At 40.8% G+C, this 20941-nt stretch overlaps 2 long non-coding RNA genes across 5 annotated transcripts; both read left to right on the top strand.

Moving 5' to 3' along the window:
* Positions 1-1248: 1248 nt before the first annotated feature.
* On the top strand, positions 1249-3702 carry LOC145430885 (uncharacterized). 2 transcript variants are annotated; one of them, XR_013911213.1, is made up of 4 exons: positions 1249-2582; positions 2666-2828; positions 2948-3140; positions 3436-3702. It is a non-coding gene; the product is annotated as an uncharacterized LOC145430885 (long non-coding RNA). The 2 variants fall into 2 exon arrangements; XR_013911211.1 differs by lacking the exon at positions 3436-3702 and having other exon boundaries at positions 1251-2582; positions 2948-3276.
* Positions 3703-11500: 7798 nt separating this feature from the next.
* Positions 11501-17643, top strand: LOC113019781 (uncharacterized). 3 transcript variants are annotated; one of them, XR_013911208.1, is made up of 7 exons: positions 11501-11852; positions 12062-12167; positions 13858-13928; positions 14029-15994; positions 16293-16451; positions 16530-16586; positions 17016-17643. It is a non-coding gene; the product is annotated as an uncharacterized LOC113019781 (long non-coding RNA). The 3 variants fall into 3 exon arrangements; XR_013911204.1 differs by having other exon boundaries at positions 13858-15994; XR_013911196.1 differs by lacking the exons at positions 11501-11852; positions 12062-12167 and having other exon boundaries at positions 12541-15994.
* Positions 17644-20941: the final 3298 nt, after the last annotated feature.

Raw genomic sequence — 20941 nt, 5'->3', positions numbered from 1 at the left:
ATGTTGTCTCCATCTGTGGATGGCTAAAGCCTTAGAAGTGGCCTTATAACCCTTTTTAGAAGTCACTGACTTTGGCTACGTTCACACTGCAGGTTTGCCGCCATGCTTTCTCATAGGATCAAAAAAGTTGGATTTGATGCGCTTTCGCCTACAGTGTAAACGTAGCCTTTGCCTCTGTTGTGGAAAATTTAACAATAACCTGCAACACACCCAGTGAGCTTGATTTGAAGTGGGTTTAATAAACACATTGCAATGTGGAGAGAACATCCCAGTGAAACACCAGGACCATCTCTGAATTGTGGCCACCGCCCTTACATCTTATATACAGAGACAGACAAATAACATCCTCAAACTCTTACATGTTGGCCCCTCTCACAGGGGGGGGCTATACCTCCCCCTATAGCAAAATCTCCAGTGTTAAATTAACACTGAAGAGTGTCTATATGGGTCCACACCTCTGAGTGTTACATACAACACTGTTGAGTGTTAAATTAACACTTTTGACAGTGTTATATGTTTAAAAGTAACCTAGTCAGTTTTGAAGATTAACAATGGCTAGCACTGAGCAGTGCTGATTTTCTAACACTGGAAAATAACTCAAAATGTTAGAAATATTCCAGTGTTAGAAAGTAAATGGAGTCACTGGGCCACCACCAATTTTTCATAGTCACTCCGTCACACTATTTTTACTCCAGTGTGACTGAGACATTAACCATCTTTATGGGGTTGTCACCTGGAGTGGTTTACAGTTAACAGGGGAAACTTGCCAGAAATCAACTAGTGGAAAGTCTTTGTTGCTCAAATCCTTTGAGGTCATCATCTGTTTTGTGCCTTAATAGAGCTACTAACACATGGGCCTGGTATATCCATACTGCATATCTATAAACTGCTATAATATAGGTTGAAAAATGACCTCGGACCTTCCAGTATAGCGAGGTAAAGTGATAAAACAGGATTCCTCTTCATCATCACAATTACATGAAATAAAGTAAGTGGAAGAGAGAGCAGAGGGAGTGAGACAGAGACAAAGAGAAAGACCAATGGGGATGTTAGAAAAAGCAACAATGAGAGTGAGACAAAGTCAGAGTGGGATTATGGAAATGTAATATCCGGCTGATAAATCATAGTGACTGTCAGGTGCTCAGTCATCGGATCATATGACAGACAGAGGGATGATGGCTTCCTCTCCAACCCACTGCTAATTATAGGCAGATATAATGAACCCAGATGTAGAGTGTGTGTGTGTGTGTGTGTGTGTGTGTGTGTGTGTGCGTCTATGTGGTATGGATTGACATTTGACCTGCGCTGTACCTGGGCTCCGGGGACATTTCGACTTTTTGCTGTGTATTCATGTGTCCCCCTAAAACATGACTTGTAAATGCATTTTTAAGTGTCTAAATAATAATTTTTTCTACTTCTTATGAGGTCATTATTTATCTTTTGACCTGTATTTGCTTAAACTGTAGTGTAAATTCATTTATTAAACTATAATTAAAAGATTTTCTGATTTTCTTAAAAGTCCACCTATACCCCTCACCTGATTTTTGTGTATTCCAGTGTATTGCACAGCGACGTTTCGAGTTAGAGTGGATGTGTGTAGGTACTGCAATTTAATACACATTTTCAATACACACGGCCGGAAGTCATTGTGATTGATAGGCTATATATATAGGCGGTACCTACAGGAAACGGCGCCACAACTTTCGCGCGCGTGCCCTTTAACAAGTGTATGTCGACGGCAATACGAAGACGGATTAAAAACACAAAGGTAAGCCTTTTTTAATGTAAAATGCACCATGACTTTAATACTATATGAAATTATAGGTGCACAGGCCTATATTAAACTGGTTTAATTTATGCTTTATGGACTGTTAGTGAGTCTTTGAAGAAGTAAAACGGCCCCAGCGTTTGTCATTGAGTAAATAAAATAGGGCTGACGACTAACCGCGTCAACGCGATAAAGCGGGCTAACCCGTGTTAGGATTTACTCGGTGTTAAAGCATTATTGTGGCTTAAACGTGTTAATGCCGACATCGCGACTAACGCGATTAACAATTAAACCAGCGCAGTCTGAGTCAAAATCCCTGATGTCGCTGTTAGCTAATTTCGGGCAGTTTGTCCAATGTCTGTCATTCTGCTGACAGCCCTAAAATAAAAGCAAGGGTATAAGTGTATTTAGTCGTGTATTTATTTATATGCCTGAAGAAAAAACTTCTTACAGTTTTGATGCCTAAGCTTTCTCAGTACTTGTATCACTCTCTGCAGTCGCCATTACAGAAATGTCACATGTCGCCATTTTGAGTACTAGGCCTTTAACATTTTAAAAGAAGGCATAAATTAGCACTATGAATAAGTCAGCTGTGTTTATGCTGTAAACTACACTACTGCTAGTTCTGCTACTACTGATGATGATGACAATGATGACGATAATCGTAATACTTTATATGCTTTGGTAATACAGCCAATCGTACAGGAGAACATGCGAAGGAGACGCATTCCTCCACGGGAGGATGCAGTCTGTCATGTTTCTGCTGGAAGGGACAAACTGGGACTTGATATCCACTACATAAATGCCTTCAAAGGTAAGTTGGTCTTTAGTTTGGATTAGATTTGGAGTTTGTCACTTTGTCTTTTGTCACTCACTTGGTATGCCTCTGCAATTCAGGTCGGGGCATTTTCACGACTGTTCCATTCCAAAAAGGAGACTTTCTTTTGGAATACAGAGGTAAACTCATAACAAAAGAAGAATGTGAGCGGAGACACAGAGTTTATCATGACAGCCTGAAGGTGTTCATGTTTGAATTCAAGTTTGATGGAAAACTCTGGTGGTGCGTATTATATCAGTGTAGTTTGATTAAGATTAAATTACACATTGCTTTTGATTTATGAAAAAAAAAAGCTTCCTAACTAACTAGTTAAGCTAATACTTTTTTGCCTAACCCCACAGTGTGGATGCATCTCAAGAAGATGGGTCATTAGGCAGACTTGTCAACGACAACCACATCAGTCCAAGTGCTAAGATGAAAATATTAAATATCAATGGAAAGCCCCATCTATGCTTATTTGCAAGCAGAGACATAAGTCCAGGCGAAGAAATAGACTATAATTATGGTGACTCGGATTGGCTCTGGAGATGCAAGGTATTTCTACAATTGTACTTTTTGGAACTGATAAATTGCATACCCTAAGCCATTTTTACATTTGTACCTACTCAAATTGGCTTAACGTGACTTAGGGCATCTAGTTTTTCACTGAAATTGAGTATCACCTACTGTGCCTGGGATAACTATAGCAATGCAGCCGAGCATCCAGTGATATAAATGCCACAGCAAGCATGGACGTCAAGGTGACAAAATGCCTGCTGCTCAGTCTATACTTTAGTGTTCAATTCAGGGATCACGCTGTTAATTTTGGTCGCTATTTCAAACATTTCAGAGTTTCAAAAATGATGGCTTGGATTTTCACGAAGGAGGCGCACTCATAACTTATCGAGTGACACCATTGACCAGCCACCTGGTGGCATTCAGTCTATGTCAAATTTTCTGATCACTTTGGATCACTTGGAACCTTGGTGCAGTAGTTACTGAAAAACTACATGGTACTATAACCTACTGGAAAAACAGGGGTAGGTACTAATGGAAAACAGGCAATTGTGATGGCTGCCACATCAAAGCCCTCTAAAAGCACTAAAAAAAATATCAGCAGGTATGCAGAAATAAAAAATGGCTTTCGGTTTCTAAATTTTAACAGTGATTGATGTTTAATGTGATTCTACACAGCAAAATCTCCAGTGTTAAATTAACACTGGAGAGTGTCTATAAGGGTCCACACCTCTGAGTGTTAAATACAACACTGTTGAGTGTTAAATTAACACTTTTGACAGTGTTATATGTTTAAAAGTAACCTAGTCAGTTTTGAAGATTAACAATGGCTAACACTGAGCAGTGCTGATTTTCTAACACTGGAAAATAACTCAAAATGTTAGAAATATTCCAGTGTTAGAAAATCAGCACTGCTCAGTGTTAGTCTTTGTTAATCTTCAAAACTGACTAGGTTACTTTTAAACATATAATACTGTCAAAAGTGTTAATTCAACACTCAACAGTGTTGTGTGGACCCATATAGACACTCTCTAGTGTTAATTTAACACTGGAGATTTTGCTGTGTAGCCTCTTTAGTTAGATTCATTTTAAATTTTGTCCCTTGAAGATAAATGGGCCCTAGTGACAGTTCGTTGCTGCTACAGGTGATTGTTTTACTCCTTTAGCAATGGCTTAAAAAATAAAGAAATCACACTGACTATTTGTCTCTTAATCATAGGGCCTTAAATTCTCTATACATGACAGTGAATATTTTAAAGACAATAGCTTGAAACTTATCTTTCTCATACAGTTTATTTAATGTTTCAAAAGCCTCTTCAAAAATGCACTGTATATTCATTTTCTATCTGTTACACACGAAGACTGAGACCAGCCAGATTCAGAAGACTGTGAGCTGCCTAAAGCCACAACCAAACAGCTTTCCAAACAATGATCTGGACCTGAAACATCCAGAGCCTGAAAGGGTAAATATAATCCAGTGTACCACTTAATGAACTAATAATTTAATCTATCATCATTCTTTATGGATGCTGTGTGTGTGTGTTTGGCAGTCACCTGGGTGTGATGTGATTTACATGGACCGTGGCTTGTAGGTCCTTTTCATTGTTTCAAAGTGCAAGTCTGGATAACATCTGAGTGTGTGTGTGTGTGTGTGTGTGTGTGTTAACCACCCAAATGTGACTTAGGAGGACCACACTGTTATTGGGGGACTCCGTCAAAGTTTGCTTCATGGTGACATCACTCTGGTTTTAGGAGGGGTCTTCTCGTATGTCTTGACAGTTTGACCTACAGCATGCAGAGCTGACTGCATGTGCTTTGTTTCTATGTTGAAATTTTTTGAAACTCAGGCTTGAACATTAAGATAGATAGTACTATACAACTTCTTAACTTGTTTTAGGCACTTTTTACTGCTGTAATGCATGGGCTCTCTCTGGCTGTGTACTCTGGCTTCTTCCCACAGTCCAAAGATGTAGCTTATGGGGTTAGGTTAACTGGTGATTCAAAACTGCCCTTTGGTGTGAATGCAAATGCTTGTCCTTCCATGTTAGACTGGCGATCTGTCCAGTTTGTACTGCCCTATGGTAGCTGGTATAGGCCCCAAAACTGCTACCCCACAATCCTGATAAGGATAAGTGGAAGAGGATGGATGATTGCAAAGGAATCAGTTGTTAATTATTGTAGCCAGTATTTTTTTCAGAAGAAAACATTTCTTGAGTGGAAAGCCCCCCCCCCACACACACACACACACACACATGCAAATTAAAGACAGAAGCACAGGACTGCCCAGTACAGTTGCAAGAAGAGCACTTGGTCTAATCTTTGTGCCATCTTTTCTTTGTTGCAGGATCTTGATGAAGAAATGCCTCAGCAAGGCTCAGAAGCCATGCATTCTTCTTCAGTGCAAGATTTTGAAGAGGTAACATTGACCTAGGACAGATTTTAATGAATGTTTCTCATGCACGATGTGTACCTTACGCTATTTGCCGATAGTGAAATGGTCTATTCATCCTCTTGAGTGATGCATTTTTAGTAACTGTCAGATTACTGTTCTTTTGTCTTCATTCTCTATCTGTTACACACGAAGACTGAGACCAGCCAGATTCAGAAGACTGTGAGCTGCCTAAAGCCGCAACCAAACAGCTTTCCAAACAATGATCTGGACCTGAAACATCCAGAGCCTGAAAGGGTAAATATAATCCAGTGTACCACTTAATGAACTAATAATTTAATCTATCATCATTCTTTATGGATGCTGTGTGTGTGTGTGTTTGGCAGTCACCTGGGTGAGATGTGATTTACATGGACCGTGGCTTGTAGGTCCTTTTCATTGTTTCAAAGTGCAAGTCTGGATAACATCTGAGTGTGTGTGTGTGTGTGTGTGTGTTAACCACCCAAATGTGACTTAGGAGGACCACACTGTTATTGGAAGACTCTGTCAAAGTTTGCTTCATGGTGACATCACTCTGGTTTTAGGAGGGGTCTTCTCGTATTTCTTGACAGTTTGACCTACAGCATGCAGAACTGACTACATGTGCTTTGTTTCTATGTGGTTTGAAACTCAGGCTTGAACATTAAGATAGATAGTACTATACAACTTAACTTGTTTTAGGCACTTTTTACTGCTGGTAGTGCATGGGCTCTCTCGCTGTGTACTCTGGCTTCTTCCCACAGTCCAAAGATGTAGCTTATGGGGTTAGGTTAACTGGTGATTCAAAACTGCCCTTTGGTGTGAATGCAAATGCTTGTCCTTCCATGTTAGACTGGTGATCTGTCCAGGTTGTACTGCCCTATGGTAGCTGGTATAGGCCCCAAAACTGCTACCCCACAATCCTGATAAGGATAAGTGGAAGAGGATGGATGATTGCAAAGGAATCAGTTGTTAACTATTGTAGCCAGTATTTTTTTCAGAAGAAAACATTTCTTGAGTGGAAAGCCCCCCCCACACACACACACACACATGCAAATTAAAGACAGAAGCACAGGACTGCCCAGTACAGTTGCAAGAAGAGCACTTGGTCTAATCTTTGTGCCATCTTTTCTTTGTTGCAGGATCTTGATGAAGAAATGCCTCAGCAAGGCTCAGAAGCCATGCATTCTTCTTCAGTGCAAGATTTTGAAGAGGTAACATTGACCTAGGACAGATTTTAATGAATGTTTCTCATGCACGATGTGTACCTTACGCTATTTGCCAATAGTGAAATGGTCTATTCATCCTCTTGAGTGATGCATTTTTAGTAACTGTCAGATTACTGTTCTTTTGTCTTCATTCTCTATCTGTTACACACGAAGACTGAGACCAGCCAGATTCAGAAGACTGTGAGCTGCCTAAAGCCACAACCAAACAGCTTTCCAAACAATGATCTGGACCTGAAACATCCAGAGCCTGAAAGGGTAAATATAATCCAGTGTACCACTTAATGAACTAATAATTTAATCTATCATCATTCTTTATGGATGCTGTGTGTGTGTGTTTGGCAGTCACCTGGGTGTGATGTGATTTACATGGACCGTGGCTTGTAGGTCCTTTTCATTGTTTCAAAGTGCAAGTCTGGATAACATCTGAGTGTGTGTGTGTGTGTGTGTGTGTGTGTTAACCACCCAAATGTGACTTAGGAGGACCACACTGTTATTGGGGGACTCCGTCAAAGTTTGCTTCATGGTGACATCACTCTGGTTTTAGGAGGGGTCTTCTCGTATGTCTTGACAGTTTGACCTACAGCATGCAGAGCTGACTGCATGTGCTTTGTTTCTATGTTGAAATTTTTTGAAACTCAGGCTTGAACATTAAGATAGATAGTACTATACAACTTCTTAACTTGTTTTAGGCACTTTTTACTGCTGTAATGCATGGGCTCTCTCTGGCTGTGTACTCTGGCTTCTTCCCACAGTCCAAAGATGTAGCTTATGGGGTTAGGTTAACTGGTGATTCAAAACTGCCCTTTGGTGTGAATGCAAATGCTTGTCCTTCCATGTTAGACTGGCGATCTGTCCAGTTTGTACTGCCCTATGGTAGCTGGTATAGGCCCCAAAACTGCTACCCCACAATCCTGATAAGGATAAGTGGAAGAGGATGGATGATTGCAAAGGAATCAGTTGTTAATTATTGTAGCCAGTATTTTTTTCAGAAGAAAACATTTCTTGAGTGGAAAGCCCCCCCCACACACACACACACACATGCAAATTAAAGACAGAAGCACAGGACTGCCCAGTACAGTTGCAAGAAGAGCACTTGGTCTAATCTTTGTGCCATCTTTTCTTTGTTGCAGGATCTTGATGAAGAAATGCCTCAGCAAGGCTCAGAAGCCATGCATTCTTCTTCAGTGCAAGATTTTGAAGAGGTAACATTGACCTAGGACAGATTTTAATGAATGTTTCTCATGCACGATGTGTACCTTACGCTATTTGCCGATAGTGAAATGGTCTATTCATCCTCTTGAGTGATGCATTTTTAGTAACTGTCAGATTACTGTTCTTTTGTCTTCATTCTCTATCTGTTACACACGAAGACTGAGACCAGCCAGATTCAGAAGACTGTGAGCTGCCTAAAGCCGCAACCAAACAGCTTTCCAAACAATGATCTGGACCTGAAACATCCAGAGCCTGAAAGGGTAAATATAATCCAGTGTACCACTTAATGAACTAATAATTTAATCTATCATCATTCTTTATGGATGCTGTGTGTGTGTGTGTTTGGCAGTCACCTGGGTGTGATGTGATTTACATGGACCGTGGCTTGTAGGTCCTTTTCATTGTTTCAAAGTGCAAGTCTGGATAACATCTGAGTGTGTGTGTGTGTGTGTGTGTGTGTTAACCACCCAAATGTGACTTAGGAGGACCACACTGTTATTGGGAGACTCTGTCAAAGTTTGCTTCATGGTGACATCACTCTGGTTTTAGGAGGGGTCTTCTCGTATTTCTTGACAGTTTGACCTACAGCATGCAGAACTGACTACATGTGCTTTGTTTCTATGTGGTTTGAAATTCAGGCTTGAACATTAAGATAGATAGTACTATACAACTTAACTTGTTTTAGGCACTTTTTACTGCTGGTAGTGCATGGGCTCTCTCGCTGTGTACTCTGGCTTCTTCCCACAGTCCAAAGATGTAGCTTATGGGGTTAGGTTAACTGGTGATTCAAAACTGCCCTTTGGTGTGAATGCAAATGCTTGTCCTTCCATGTTAGACTGGTGATCTGTCCAGGTTGTACTGCCCTATGGTAGCTGGTATAGGCCCCAAAACTGCTACCCCACAATCCTGATAAGGATAAGTGGAAGAGGATGGATGATTGCAAAGGAATCAGTTGTTAACTATTGTAGCCAGTATTTTTTTCAGAAGAAAACATTTCTTGAGTGGAAAGCCCCCCCCACACACACACACACACATGCAAATTAAAGACAGAAGCACAGGACTGCCCAGTACAGTTGCAAGAAGAGCACTTGGTCTAATCTTTGTGCCATCTTTTCTTTGTTGCAGGATCTTGATGAAGAAATGCCTCAGCAAGGCTCAGAAGCCATGCATTCTTCTTCAGTGCAAGATTTTGAAGAGGTAACATTGACCTAGGACAGATTTTAATGAATGTTTCTCATGCACGATGTGTACCTTACGCTATTTGCCAATAGTGAAATGGTCTATTCATCCTCTTGAGTGATGCATTTTTAGTAACTGTCAGATTACTGTTCTTTTGTCTTCATTCTCTATCTGTTACACACGAAGACTGAGACCAGCCAGATTCAGAAGACTGTGAGCTGCCTAAAGCCGCAACCAAACAGCTTTCCAAACAATGATCTGGACCTGAAACATCCAGAGCCTGAAAGGGTAAATATAATCCAGTGTACCACTTAATGAACTAATAATTTAATCTATCATCATTCTTTATGGATGCTGTGTGTGTGTGTGTTTGGCAGTCACCTGGGTGTGATGTGATTTACATGGACCGTGGCTTGTAGGTCCTTTTCATTGTTTCAAAGTGCAAGTCTGGATAACATCTGAGTGTGTGTGTGTGTGTGTGTGTGTGTGTGTGTTAACCACCCAAATGTGACTTAGGAGGACCACACTGTTATTGGGGGACTCCGTCAAAGTTTGCTTCATGGTGACATCACTCTGGTTTTAGGAGGGGTCTTCTCGTATGTCTTGACAGTTTGACCTACAGCATGCAGAGCTGACTGCATGTGCTTTGTTTCTATGTTGAAATTTTTTGAAACTCAGGCTTGAACATTAAGATAGATAGTACTATACAACTTCTTAACTTGTTTTAGGCACTTTTTACTGCTGTAATGCATGGGCTCTCTCTGGCTGTGTACTCTGGCTTCTTCCCACAGTCCAAAGATGTAGCTTATGGGGTTAGGTTAACTGGTGATTCAAAACTGCCCTTTGGTGTGAATGCAAATGCTTGTCCTTCCATGTTAGACTGGCGATCTGTCCAGTTTGTACTGCCCTATGGTAGCTGGTATAGGCCCCAAAACTGCTACCCCACAATCCTGATAAGGATAAGTGGAAGAGGATGGATGATTGCAAAGGAATCAGTTGTTAATTATTGTAGCCAGTATTTTTTTCAGAAGAAAACATTTCTTGAGTGGAAAGCCCCCCCCACACACACACACACACATGCAAATTAAAGACAGAAGCACAGGACTGCCCAGTACAGTTGCAAGAAGAGCACTTGGTCTAATCTTTGTGCCATCTTTTCTTTGTTGCAGGATCTTGATGAAGAAATGCCTCAGCAAGGCTCAGAAGCCATGCATTCTTCTTCAGTGCAAGATTTTGAAGAGGTAACATTGACCTAGGACAGATTTTAATGAATGTTTCTCATGCACGATGTGTACCTTACGCTATTTGCCGATAGTGAAATGGTCTATTCATCCTCTTGAGTGATGCATTTTTAGTAACTGTCAGATTACTGTTCTTTTGTCTTCATTCTCTATCTGTTACACACGAAGACTGAGACCAGCCAGATTCAGAAGACTGTGAGCTGCCTAAAGCCGCAACCAAACAGCTTTCCAAACAATGATCTGGACCTGAAACATCCAGAGCCTGAAAGGGTAAATATAATCCAGTGTACCACTTAATGAACTAATAATTTAATCTATCATCATTCTTTATGGATGCTGTGTGTGTGTGTGTTTGGCAGTCACCTGGGTGTGATGTGATTTACATGGACCGTGGCTTGTAGGTCCTTTTCATTGTTTCAAAGTGCAAGTCTGGATAACATCTGAGTGTGTGTGTGTGTGTGTGTGTGTGTTAACCACCCAAATGTGACTTAGGAGGACCACACTGTTATTGGGAGACTCTGTCAAAGTTTGCTTCATGGTGACATCACTCTGGTTTTAGGAGGGGTCTTCTCGTATTTCTTGACAGTTTGACCTACAGCATGCAGAACTGACTACATGTGCTTTGTTTCTATGTGGTTTGAAACTCAGGCTTGAACATTAAGATAGATAGTACTATACAACTTAACTTGTTTTAGGCACTTTTTACTGCTGGTAGTGCATGGGCTCTCTCGCTGTGTACTCTGGCTTCTTCCCACAGTCCAAAGATGTAGCTTATGGGGTTAGGTTAACTGGTGATTCAAAACTGCCCTTTGGTGTGAATGCAAATGCTTGTCCTTCCATGTTAGACTGGCGATCTGTCCAGTTTGTACTGCCCTATGGTAGCTGGTATAGGCCCCAAAACTGCTACCCCACAATCCTGATAAGGATAAGTGGAAGAGGATGGATGATTGCAAAGGAATCAGTTGTTAATTATTGTAGCCAGTATTTTTTTCAGAAGAAAACATTTCTTGAGTGGAAAGCCCCCCCCCCACACACACACACACACACACATGCAAATTAAAGACAGAAGCACAGGACTGCCCAGTACAGTTGCAAGAAGAGCACTTGGTCTAATCTTTGTGCCATCTTTTCTTTGTTGCAGGATCTTGATGAAGAAATGCCTCAGCAAGGCTCAGAAGCCATGCATTCTTCTTCAGTGCAAGATTTTGAAGAGGTAACATTGACCTAGGACAGATTTTAATGAATGTTTCTCATGCACGATGTGTACCTTACGCTATTTGCCGATAGTGAAATGGTCTATTCATCCTCTTGAGTGATGCATTTTTAGTAACTGTCAGATTACTGTTCTTTTGTCTTCATTCTCTATCTGTTACACACGAAGACTGAGACCAGCCAGATTCAGAAGACTGTGAGCTGCCTAAAGCCGCAACCAAACAGCTTTCCAAACAATGATCTGGACCTGAAACATCCAGAGCCTGAAAGGGTAAATATAATCCAGTGTACCACTTAATGAACTAATAATTTAATCTATCATCATTCTTTATGGATGCTGTGTGTGTGTGTGTTTGGCAGTCACCTGGGTGTGATGTGATTTACATGGACGAAGTTTATTAGTTGATATCTGCAACTGAATTGAAAACACACCTTTCCAACTGTCCAAAACAAATAAATGTTGCAATATTTTGCTAACAGTGTCACAATCATCGTCTGGTGTGCACAACAATATCATCTTTGGACAAGTGCATTCAGTGTGTGGGACCGGTTTCCTCCCTCAAGTGGCTTGGCTTTAAGTGCAAAGGTGAGACATTTAGTGAATAGGTACAGTGTATAGTAAAAAGCATTAATAGAGTTCAACAAGTTAAGACGTGCTGAAATGAACACTGCTCCCTTTTTAATTAATGGGTGGTCACGTCTAATTAAAGAAATGCAGTATTACCTCATTGGTGCAGGACCTTGTAAAAATGGTATACTTGGGATTGTCCTCAATTCCCCATTCCATAACATAAACTGCTCAAAATAATAAAGGGAACACTTAAACAATGCGATGTTATTCCAAGTCAGTCACACTTCTGTGAAATCAAACTGTTCACTTAGGAAGTAACACTGACAACCAGTTTCACATGCTGTTTTGCAAATAGAGTAGACAACAAGTGGAAATTATAGTCAATTCACCATAATAAAGGACTGGTTCTGCAGGTGGTGACCACAGACCACTTCTCAGCACCTATGCTTTCTGGCTGATGTTATGGTCACTTTTGAATGCTGGCGGTGATTTCATTTTAGTGGTAGCATGAGACAGTCTACAACCCACACAAGGGGCTCAGGTAGTGCAGCTCATCTAGCGTAGCACATCAATGTGAGCTGTGGCAAGAAGGTTTGCTGTGTCTGTTAGTGTAGTGTCCAGAGCATGGAGGTGCTACCTGGATGTGGAGTAGGCCATAGGAGGGCAACAACCCAGCAGCAGGACCGCTACCTCCACCTTTGTGCAAGGAGGAACAAGAGGAGCCCTGCAAAATGACCTCAAACAGGCCACAAATGTGCATCTGTCTGCTCAAATGGTCAGAAACTGACTTCATGAGGGTGACTTGAGGGTCCAGCATCCACAGGTGGGGATTGAGCTTGCAGTCCAACACCATGCAGGATGTTTGGCATTTGCCAGAAAACACAAAGTTTGGCAACTTCAGCACGGGCACCCTATGCTCCTCACAGCTGAAAGGAGGTTCAAACTGAGCACGTGACAGTCTGGAGATGCCGTGGGGAATGTTCTGCTGCCTGCAACATCCTCCAGCATGATCATATTGGCAGTGGGTCAGTAATGGTGAGGGGTGGCATTTCTGTGCCTGCCAGAGAGCCTGACTGTCATTGGGTAACAAGATGAGGTCCTCGGACCCTTTGTGAGACCACATGCTGGTGCATTTGGCCCTGGGGTCCACCTAATGCGAGACGACACTGGGCCTCATGTGGCTGGAGTATGTCAGCAGTTCCTCCATGACAAAGGCATTGATGCTATGGACTGGCCCGCCTGTTCCCCAGACCTGAATCCAATTGAGCACATCTGGGACATCATGTCTCACTCCATCCACCACAAACTGTCCAGGGGTTGGCAGATGCTTTAGTCCAGGTCTTGGAGGAGATCCTTCAGGAGACCATCCGCCACCTCATCCCGAGCATGCCCAGGCATTGTAGGGAAGTCGTACAGGCATCTGGAGGCCACACACATTCAACTACACACTTTCATGCCACTCAACTACCTAAAGAACAAAGTATTTAATAAGAATAATTCCTTCATTCACATCTGGGATGTCCTTTTTTGGGGGGGGGAGGGGGATTAGCAGTGTATGTGTAGTCATTAAAATATCCTTAATGTGAACAGTTTTTTTTTTTTTTTGTTTTTTCAGCATTTGACATTACTGCAATGCTTTGACAAAAAACTACTTCACTTAAATAGAACTGCAAAGCTAAATTAAGTCTATCAAAATGTGTTTCAGTTTGTTTAGGGGTCTGGCACAAATCTTGCCTTGCAAAATTGGCAAATCAGAATTGCCACCAGTCAACACAGGTGTGTATCCCATTCATATTTGGCTTGACTTTTTTTCAGTTTATTTTTTACCTGTCTAAAGTATTGATCAATTAAAAAAACTTTTGTTCTTACATTCCAGAAAGAAGAAATTTCTGAATATTCAGGGGAGGATGGATTGCCACATTCAGTTCTGGATCAAATATCAAGCGATGATGATGGCAACCACAGCATATCAGAAGAAGAATATGTGCCAGATTCAGAGTCATATGATGAAGATTCAGATGAAGACATCTCATTATTGCCAAGCACATCAAAAGGTCTGCTATGCCAAGATGACATCTCCAAAGCGCATGAACAATCAGATTCAATGAATTTAATCCACAACTTGACAAAGGACAAGCCACAAGATAAAAGTGAGCTTTGCGAAACTGAATCAGAAAAAATGACTTTAAGTAAAAGAAATTACTGCTATTTTTGTGGCAAACCACAAGCTAAAATTTCCCGCCACCTGAAAACGCACAAAACGGCTCCTGATGTTGTGCATGCATTTTCCCTGCCTAGAGACTCAAACGAGCGTAAAAGTCTGTTAGAGAAATTGAGAAATAAGGGAAATTTTAAGCATAATGCTGCAGTTTTGCATGGTGGAGTGGGACCACTGAAAGTGAAGAGAAGACCCAAGATTAAAGCAGTAGAGGGAAAGTTTGCTCATTGCTTTTATTGTCAAGGGATGTATGTTCGCAAGGATCTTTGGAGACATGTCCGCAGATGTCCTAACAAACCAAAAGATGACACGGATAAAGAACCTGGAAGAACCAAAGTACTCGGCCTGGCTTTAACTCTGGAGTCTCAGTGTTATCCGCAGGTGTCAAGTGGAGTCTGGAAGGTTCTTGCTGTTATGAAACAAGATGAGATTGCCTCAGCTGTGCGAAATGACTTTACTGTTATTCAGTTTGCCCAGTCCCTCTACAATAAACATGGACAAGACCCTACAAAGTATGATTATATACGACAGAAGCTTCGTGAAGCGGGACGTTTGTTGTTGTGTCTGCGCACAGAATTCTCAGTGCATAACATGGAAGAAGCTATTAAGCCTGCTAATTTCCAGAGAGTTGTGCAAGCAGTAAAGAAAGTTTCAGGTTTTGATGAAGAGACACTGTCATACAAAACTCCAAGCCTTGCGCTGAAACTGGGACATACACTGCATAAAATGTCTGACATTATCCATTGTCGTGCCCTCATGACAGAGGATGAAGCCCTAATCAAGTCCACTGATGCGTTCAAGAAGTTGTATGTCTCCAAATGGTCTGAGATGGTGTCTCACCGTGCCTTGAACACATTGAGTGAGGCAAAGTTTAACAAGCCATCAACATTGCCCTTTACAGAAGATGTTCGGATTCTCCATCACTACCTTCAAAAATCTGCAGAAAGTGCCTTTTGCAGCTTGGAGAACGAAGCCACAGCTCAGAATTATGCCCAACTTGCACAAGTTACACTCTCACAAATCATTGTGTTCAACCGAAGACGTTCTGGAGAGGTTTCAAAGATGCGCCTCAAAAGTTTTCTTGAAAGAGACAAAACAGCACTCCACACAGATGTTGCCATGGGGCTCTCAGAAATGGAACAGAGACTCTGTAACTATTTCTGTAGAATAGAAATAATGGGAAAAAGGGACAGAAATGTTCCAGTTCTGCTAACACCAAGCATGCTGGATGCTCTGTCACTACTGGTTAGTAGGAGGCCTGACTGTGGTATTTGTGCCACTAATATCTACCTCTTTGCAAGACCCCGATCAATGAGTCATTACAGAGGAATGGACTCCTTGCGTGTTCATGCACACCAGTGTGGAGCAAAGCAGCCTGAGTATCTAAGATCGACACAGCTCAGAAAACATGTTGCCACACTCTCACAAGTCCTTAATTTGAAAAACAACGAACTTGATCAGGTTGCAGATTTCCTGGGTCATGATATCCGCGTTCACCGCGAATTCTACAGATTACCAGTTCCCACAACACAGCTGGCCAAGATTTCCAAACTGCTTTTAACACTGGAAAAAGGACAACTTTCCCAGATCCAGGGGAAATCACTGGATGAGATCAAAATAGAAGGTTTGTATTGAAAGGAGCAAATATTAGGGCAGTAGTTGAATATTATGCTTTATCAACCGAATTAAAACCTAAAAGCACAGACCATTCTGTTAAATGTCCATGATTTAAGGTTCTTGAAGTCTATTGTTTCATCACTTTGCAACATTTGGCAAACTGCAGAGTGGTGGCCTTAAATAGTAAAACTATGTACTATAATTTCCAGTATTTGTTCTGTATTTTGTCATATCTCGTTGTTAATGTGAGGTTTTTGGGGGGTTTGTGTTTGGTTTTTTGGGGGGGTTTTCCCACAATTTCTCAGATGAAATTGCATTAAGTGATGCTGAAACAAAGGACAGTGAGAGTGAATCAGATGATGATGACACAGCACTCACAATGTTGGCGTGTGGCACCAGTGAGCCTGTACATGCAGTAGCTGATTCCACAAACACAGCGCAGCTCCAAGACACTGTAGATTGTGGTAAGTTACCACTAGCTTGGTTTCTGTGGATAAAATGTTTGTTACAAATATTAAAACTTAATCAAATTGTGTAATCAGCAGATGAAGGACCACTCACAATGCCTGCAGCAAGTGAGACTGCTGCTCCCTCTGAAGGTAAGGGGTGCAGTTGGTTCTCTAAGCTTATTATTGTTTCATCACTTTGCAACATATGGCAAACTGCAGAGTGGTGGCAAAAAGTCACTTGGATGAGTGACAAAATGTTTCTCCCACTGAAAACGCTACGTCCAGATTAACAGAATCAACGTTTTGGGATTTACTTACCTGGATGATTGAGCATGCATCAAGAGACTTTTATTCAACTTTTTATTCAGTCTTTTATTCACAGCGGAACACTAAATGTCTCATTTTAGAAATTTGATAAATTTTCAAAGAGAATTTTAGCTCGTTTTGATATTGATGGTAGCAACACATTTCAGAAGTTAGTACAGGGTAGCATCCATTCTTTTAACCACCAAATGTTTTTTGTTTTTTTTGTTTGTTTTTTTGTTTGTTTTAACTACTACTACTTTATATATCTTCCAGAGAAAAATGCTGCTCAATCCCACAATTCCCGAAGAGCTCCCAAAAACATGTGGTCCAAGGCTGAGGTTGCTGCAGTGATGAGGCATTTTAAAGACCACATAAACGAAGGGAAACTAGCCACCAAAAATGAATGCAGTCATTGCAAATTGGTAGAAGATCCGGTGTTGGCAGGAAGAACAGTTCAAAACATAAGAGATTTTGTAAGAAACAGAGGATTAACTGCAAAAAGGCAGAAAAAAATGAACTAAAATAACTGTTTAGAGAGCTGTGGTTTTACATCTTGGTCAGATTGCCAATTGTTGTTAACACTGATGTTCTGTTTAAAGAAAAAAAAGTTCTTGTTAAATACAGAAGTAGTTTGTATTTCATAATTTTTACATTTAATTTATTTAGGGTTTTTTTTGACGGGTTATATTTAAAATAAAAAATTATAAATGCATATTTTCTCCCCTTAATATTTACCTTTAAACTATTAAAATTCATTTTAAATGTTTTTAATTTTTCTGTTTTCTATATTTTTATATTTCTGTGGGAAGCGTGGGCATTTTTGTCCATAGATTTCTTTTTTTATTTATGGTTAAAATTAATGTTCAGATCCAAGAACACTAATAAAATGATGTTCCAGTAATCCTGTGTCCTGTCAGATGTGTATTCATGGTAATGATGAGCTATTTACATATTACATCATTGTCCCTTTAAAGACCCAATATTGTTTTTTTTGGACCTCATAAAACACATTGTTGTCAAGTGGACAATGTCTCCAGAAAACACAATAGAGTCTGGTTGGTGTGTATCAGTGTATCTAGACTTCTATAGGGAGTGTATGAGGTCTGAAGTGACCCAAATTTTTTTCAGATTTTTTCGAACACTTTAACCTCGCTCCCTTGGCTCTAAGTCCTTTCAAAAGGGTAGTCCACTTAAACCACCACCGGGCGGATTGACGTAGTATAGTCCCGCCATACCACATAGACCCGTATGTGTGTGTGTGTGTGTGTGTGTGTGTATGTGTGTGTGTGTGTGTGTGTGTGTGTGTGTGTGTGTGTGTGTGTGTGTGTGTGTGTGAGATCAAGAAGATGTGCGAGAATCTCTCTGTTTATGGTTTATTTTTGGTGCATCTGTGTTTCAGTTAAATGAGAAACCGTACGATCTTTGTTGTGTTGATATGTTTAAATGATTATTCTACAAACTCCTCACACAGGCTGCAGTTTCTTGTCTGCATTTAGAGGTTCAGAGGATGTTGGATAAGAAGGAAAGCCTCAGAGGAGGAAAAAAGGATAGGATGTTTGAATGCTGATCTTCTTAAAAGTCATGCTTTCAATCCCTGCCCTGAGGAATTCAGAGTTTTGTTGTTAAACATTTGACCACTGCTTTGAGATGCCCTGGGTATCGCTCTACGAACCACTACACATCACACGAGAGGAAACCAGGGCGTTTAGCATGGGACAAAATCTGCCTTGATCTCGTTCAAGATCTGAGGGCAACAAATTTTGATTAAGAAAGTGCAGATTTCTTGCTTACAAAAGTATAAAAATGTTCTTCATATATTTGATTTTTACTAGCAAAAATACTGTCTGTCTAATTAGAAGCAATTATGTTGGTGGTAAGATACACTCAGACTTAATGAGCTATATTGAACACTCATGCATTTGATTAGTACACATTTTCCAACTGAAGAAGAAGACTTGAGTTTGTCTAATTGATATGTGCTCCTGTAATAATAACATTATTATGTTTCTGAGCCACAATTTTTAAATTAACACATGATCTAATCAAGATTCTAGTCAACTGAGAATGAGATTACAGATGATTTGATTTCAACATAAAAGCCATTAAAGGTTAAGATATGTTCGATTTATAGTAAATATTCAGCTACAGGAAAAAAAAAACTACAGTCTCTCCTCTATTTGGCAAAAACTGTAAACTACTTATGTCAGGTTTTCTGCTTTTCAGTGTTTTCTTTGAAAGCGTACTAACAATATTGCCTTGCATAGCAATTTTTCCAACCAAGCACCAGAGATATTGAATGTGAGGGAGGCATTAATGACAGCAGAAGGCAATGAAAGGGGCACAGAAACAAAGTCCCGAGTTCATGAAATATTAACCACTAATTAAAAGTGCCGAGCTGACTCAAGGCGAATAAGACAGAGAAGGAGAAGCCCTCTGAACCTAGCTGTGTATTTCACTTTGAACTGCTCACCGCATTAAATCACTGTCTACCACTTTAACAAAGCAGAGTTGGCTTTATCTTTCACAACTTCACACAGCACTGTTTAACTGTTTAACAGAAACAACACAATAACACAAATTTGTTTTAACGTGTAAAAACAAATTAGTGTTGAGAATGTGTCAGGTTATTTTTTTGCATTTTTAGGGTTTGAACTATTATATTAAATACTCTGAATCATTAACTTCTCTAGTTTGGTCAAACCAAGTCTCTGCAGAGAGCTGGAACTTCTGCACTTCTAAGGGCGCAATCCTAACAACATGTGTTGTAAGGGGAACCGAGAGATGGCTTGCTATACGTCTTGAAGCTTCATCCTCAGTTTGTGGCTAACATTACAGAAGCCTTTAAAGCAGCTGTGACAGAATAACAGGCTGTAGTGCAAAAGTACAGTTGTCTCTGTAACTCATTTTAACAAGAAGGCCCGTTAGTGGGTTTCAAGAGACCCTTGATGTCTATGCTCAGTTGACATCAGCAACACTCCAGCTCCACCATATAAGTGGGTAAGAAACTGTTTCCTTTTCTCAAGTTTCCTTATGGTTTCCCAGAATTTAATTCCCTCCAAATCCAAGTTTTGCTTCAGCTACTGACAGATTTGTGTTCTGCATCGCCTAACTGTAAGCTGGCTCCAAACTTCTGCTTCAGAACTGACTTCACCTCCGCTGTCTACCATTTGAGACACGGGTTTCCACTCCAGCATCTTCTCCCACAACCTGATCCAACTCACCACCAGGTCAGTTGAAAATTTAGCTCCTCCCCTCACTGAGTGTCCAGGACATCCACAGATCTGGTTACAGTATTCAGTTCAATTCAATTCAATTCAATTTTATTTATATAGCGCCAAATCACAACAAAAGTCGCCTCAAGGCGCTTCATAGATACAGAGAAAAACCCAACAATCATATGACCCCCTATGAGCAAGCACTTTGGCGACAGTGGGAAGGAAAAACTCCCTTTTAACAGGAAGAAACCTCCGGCAGAACCAGGCTCAGGGAGGGGCGGGGCCATCTGCTGCGACCGGTTGGGGTGAGAGAAGGAAGACAGGATAAAAGACATGCTGTGGAAGAGAGACAGAGGTTAATAACAGATATGCTTCAATGCAGAGAGGTCTATTAATACATAGTGAGTGAGAAAGGTGACTGGAAAGGAAAAACTCAATGCATCATGGGAATCCCCCGGCAGCCTACGTCTATTGCAGCATAACTAAGGGAGGGTTCAGGATCACCTGGTCCAGCCCTAACTATATGCTTTAGCAAAAAGGAAAGTTTTAAGCCTAATCTTGAAAGTAGAGATAGTGTCTGTCTCCCGAATCCAAACTGGAAGCTGGTTCCACAGAAGAGGGGCCTGAAAACTGAAGGCTCTGCCTCCCATTCTACTTTTAAATACTCTAGGAACAACAAGTAGGCCTGCAGAGCGAGAGCGAAGTGCTCTAATAGGGTGATATGGTACTACAAGGTTATTAAGATAAGATGGGGCCTGATTATTTAAGACCTTGTATGTGAGGAGCAGGATTTTGAATTGAATTCTGGATTTAACAGGAAGCCAATGAAGGGAAGCCAAAACAGGAGAAATCTGCTCTCTCTTTCTAGTCCCTGTCAGTACTCTTGCTGCAGCATTTTGGATTAACTGAAGGCTTTTCAGTGAGTTTTTTGGACATCCTGATAATAATGAATTACAGTAGTCCAGCCTGGAAGTAATAAATGCA

Source organism: Astatotilapia calliptera, chromosome 2, assembly GCF_964374335.1.
Source record: "Astatotilapia calliptera chromosome 2, fAstCal68.1, whole genome shotgun sequence".
Classification (NCBI taxonomy): domain Eukaryota; kingdom Metazoa; phylum Chordata; class Actinopteri; order Cichliformes; family Cichlidae; genus Astatotilapia; species Astatotilapia calliptera.
Note: the sequence above shows the minus strand (reverse complement) of the source record. Positions and strands in the feature narration are given on the sequence as shown.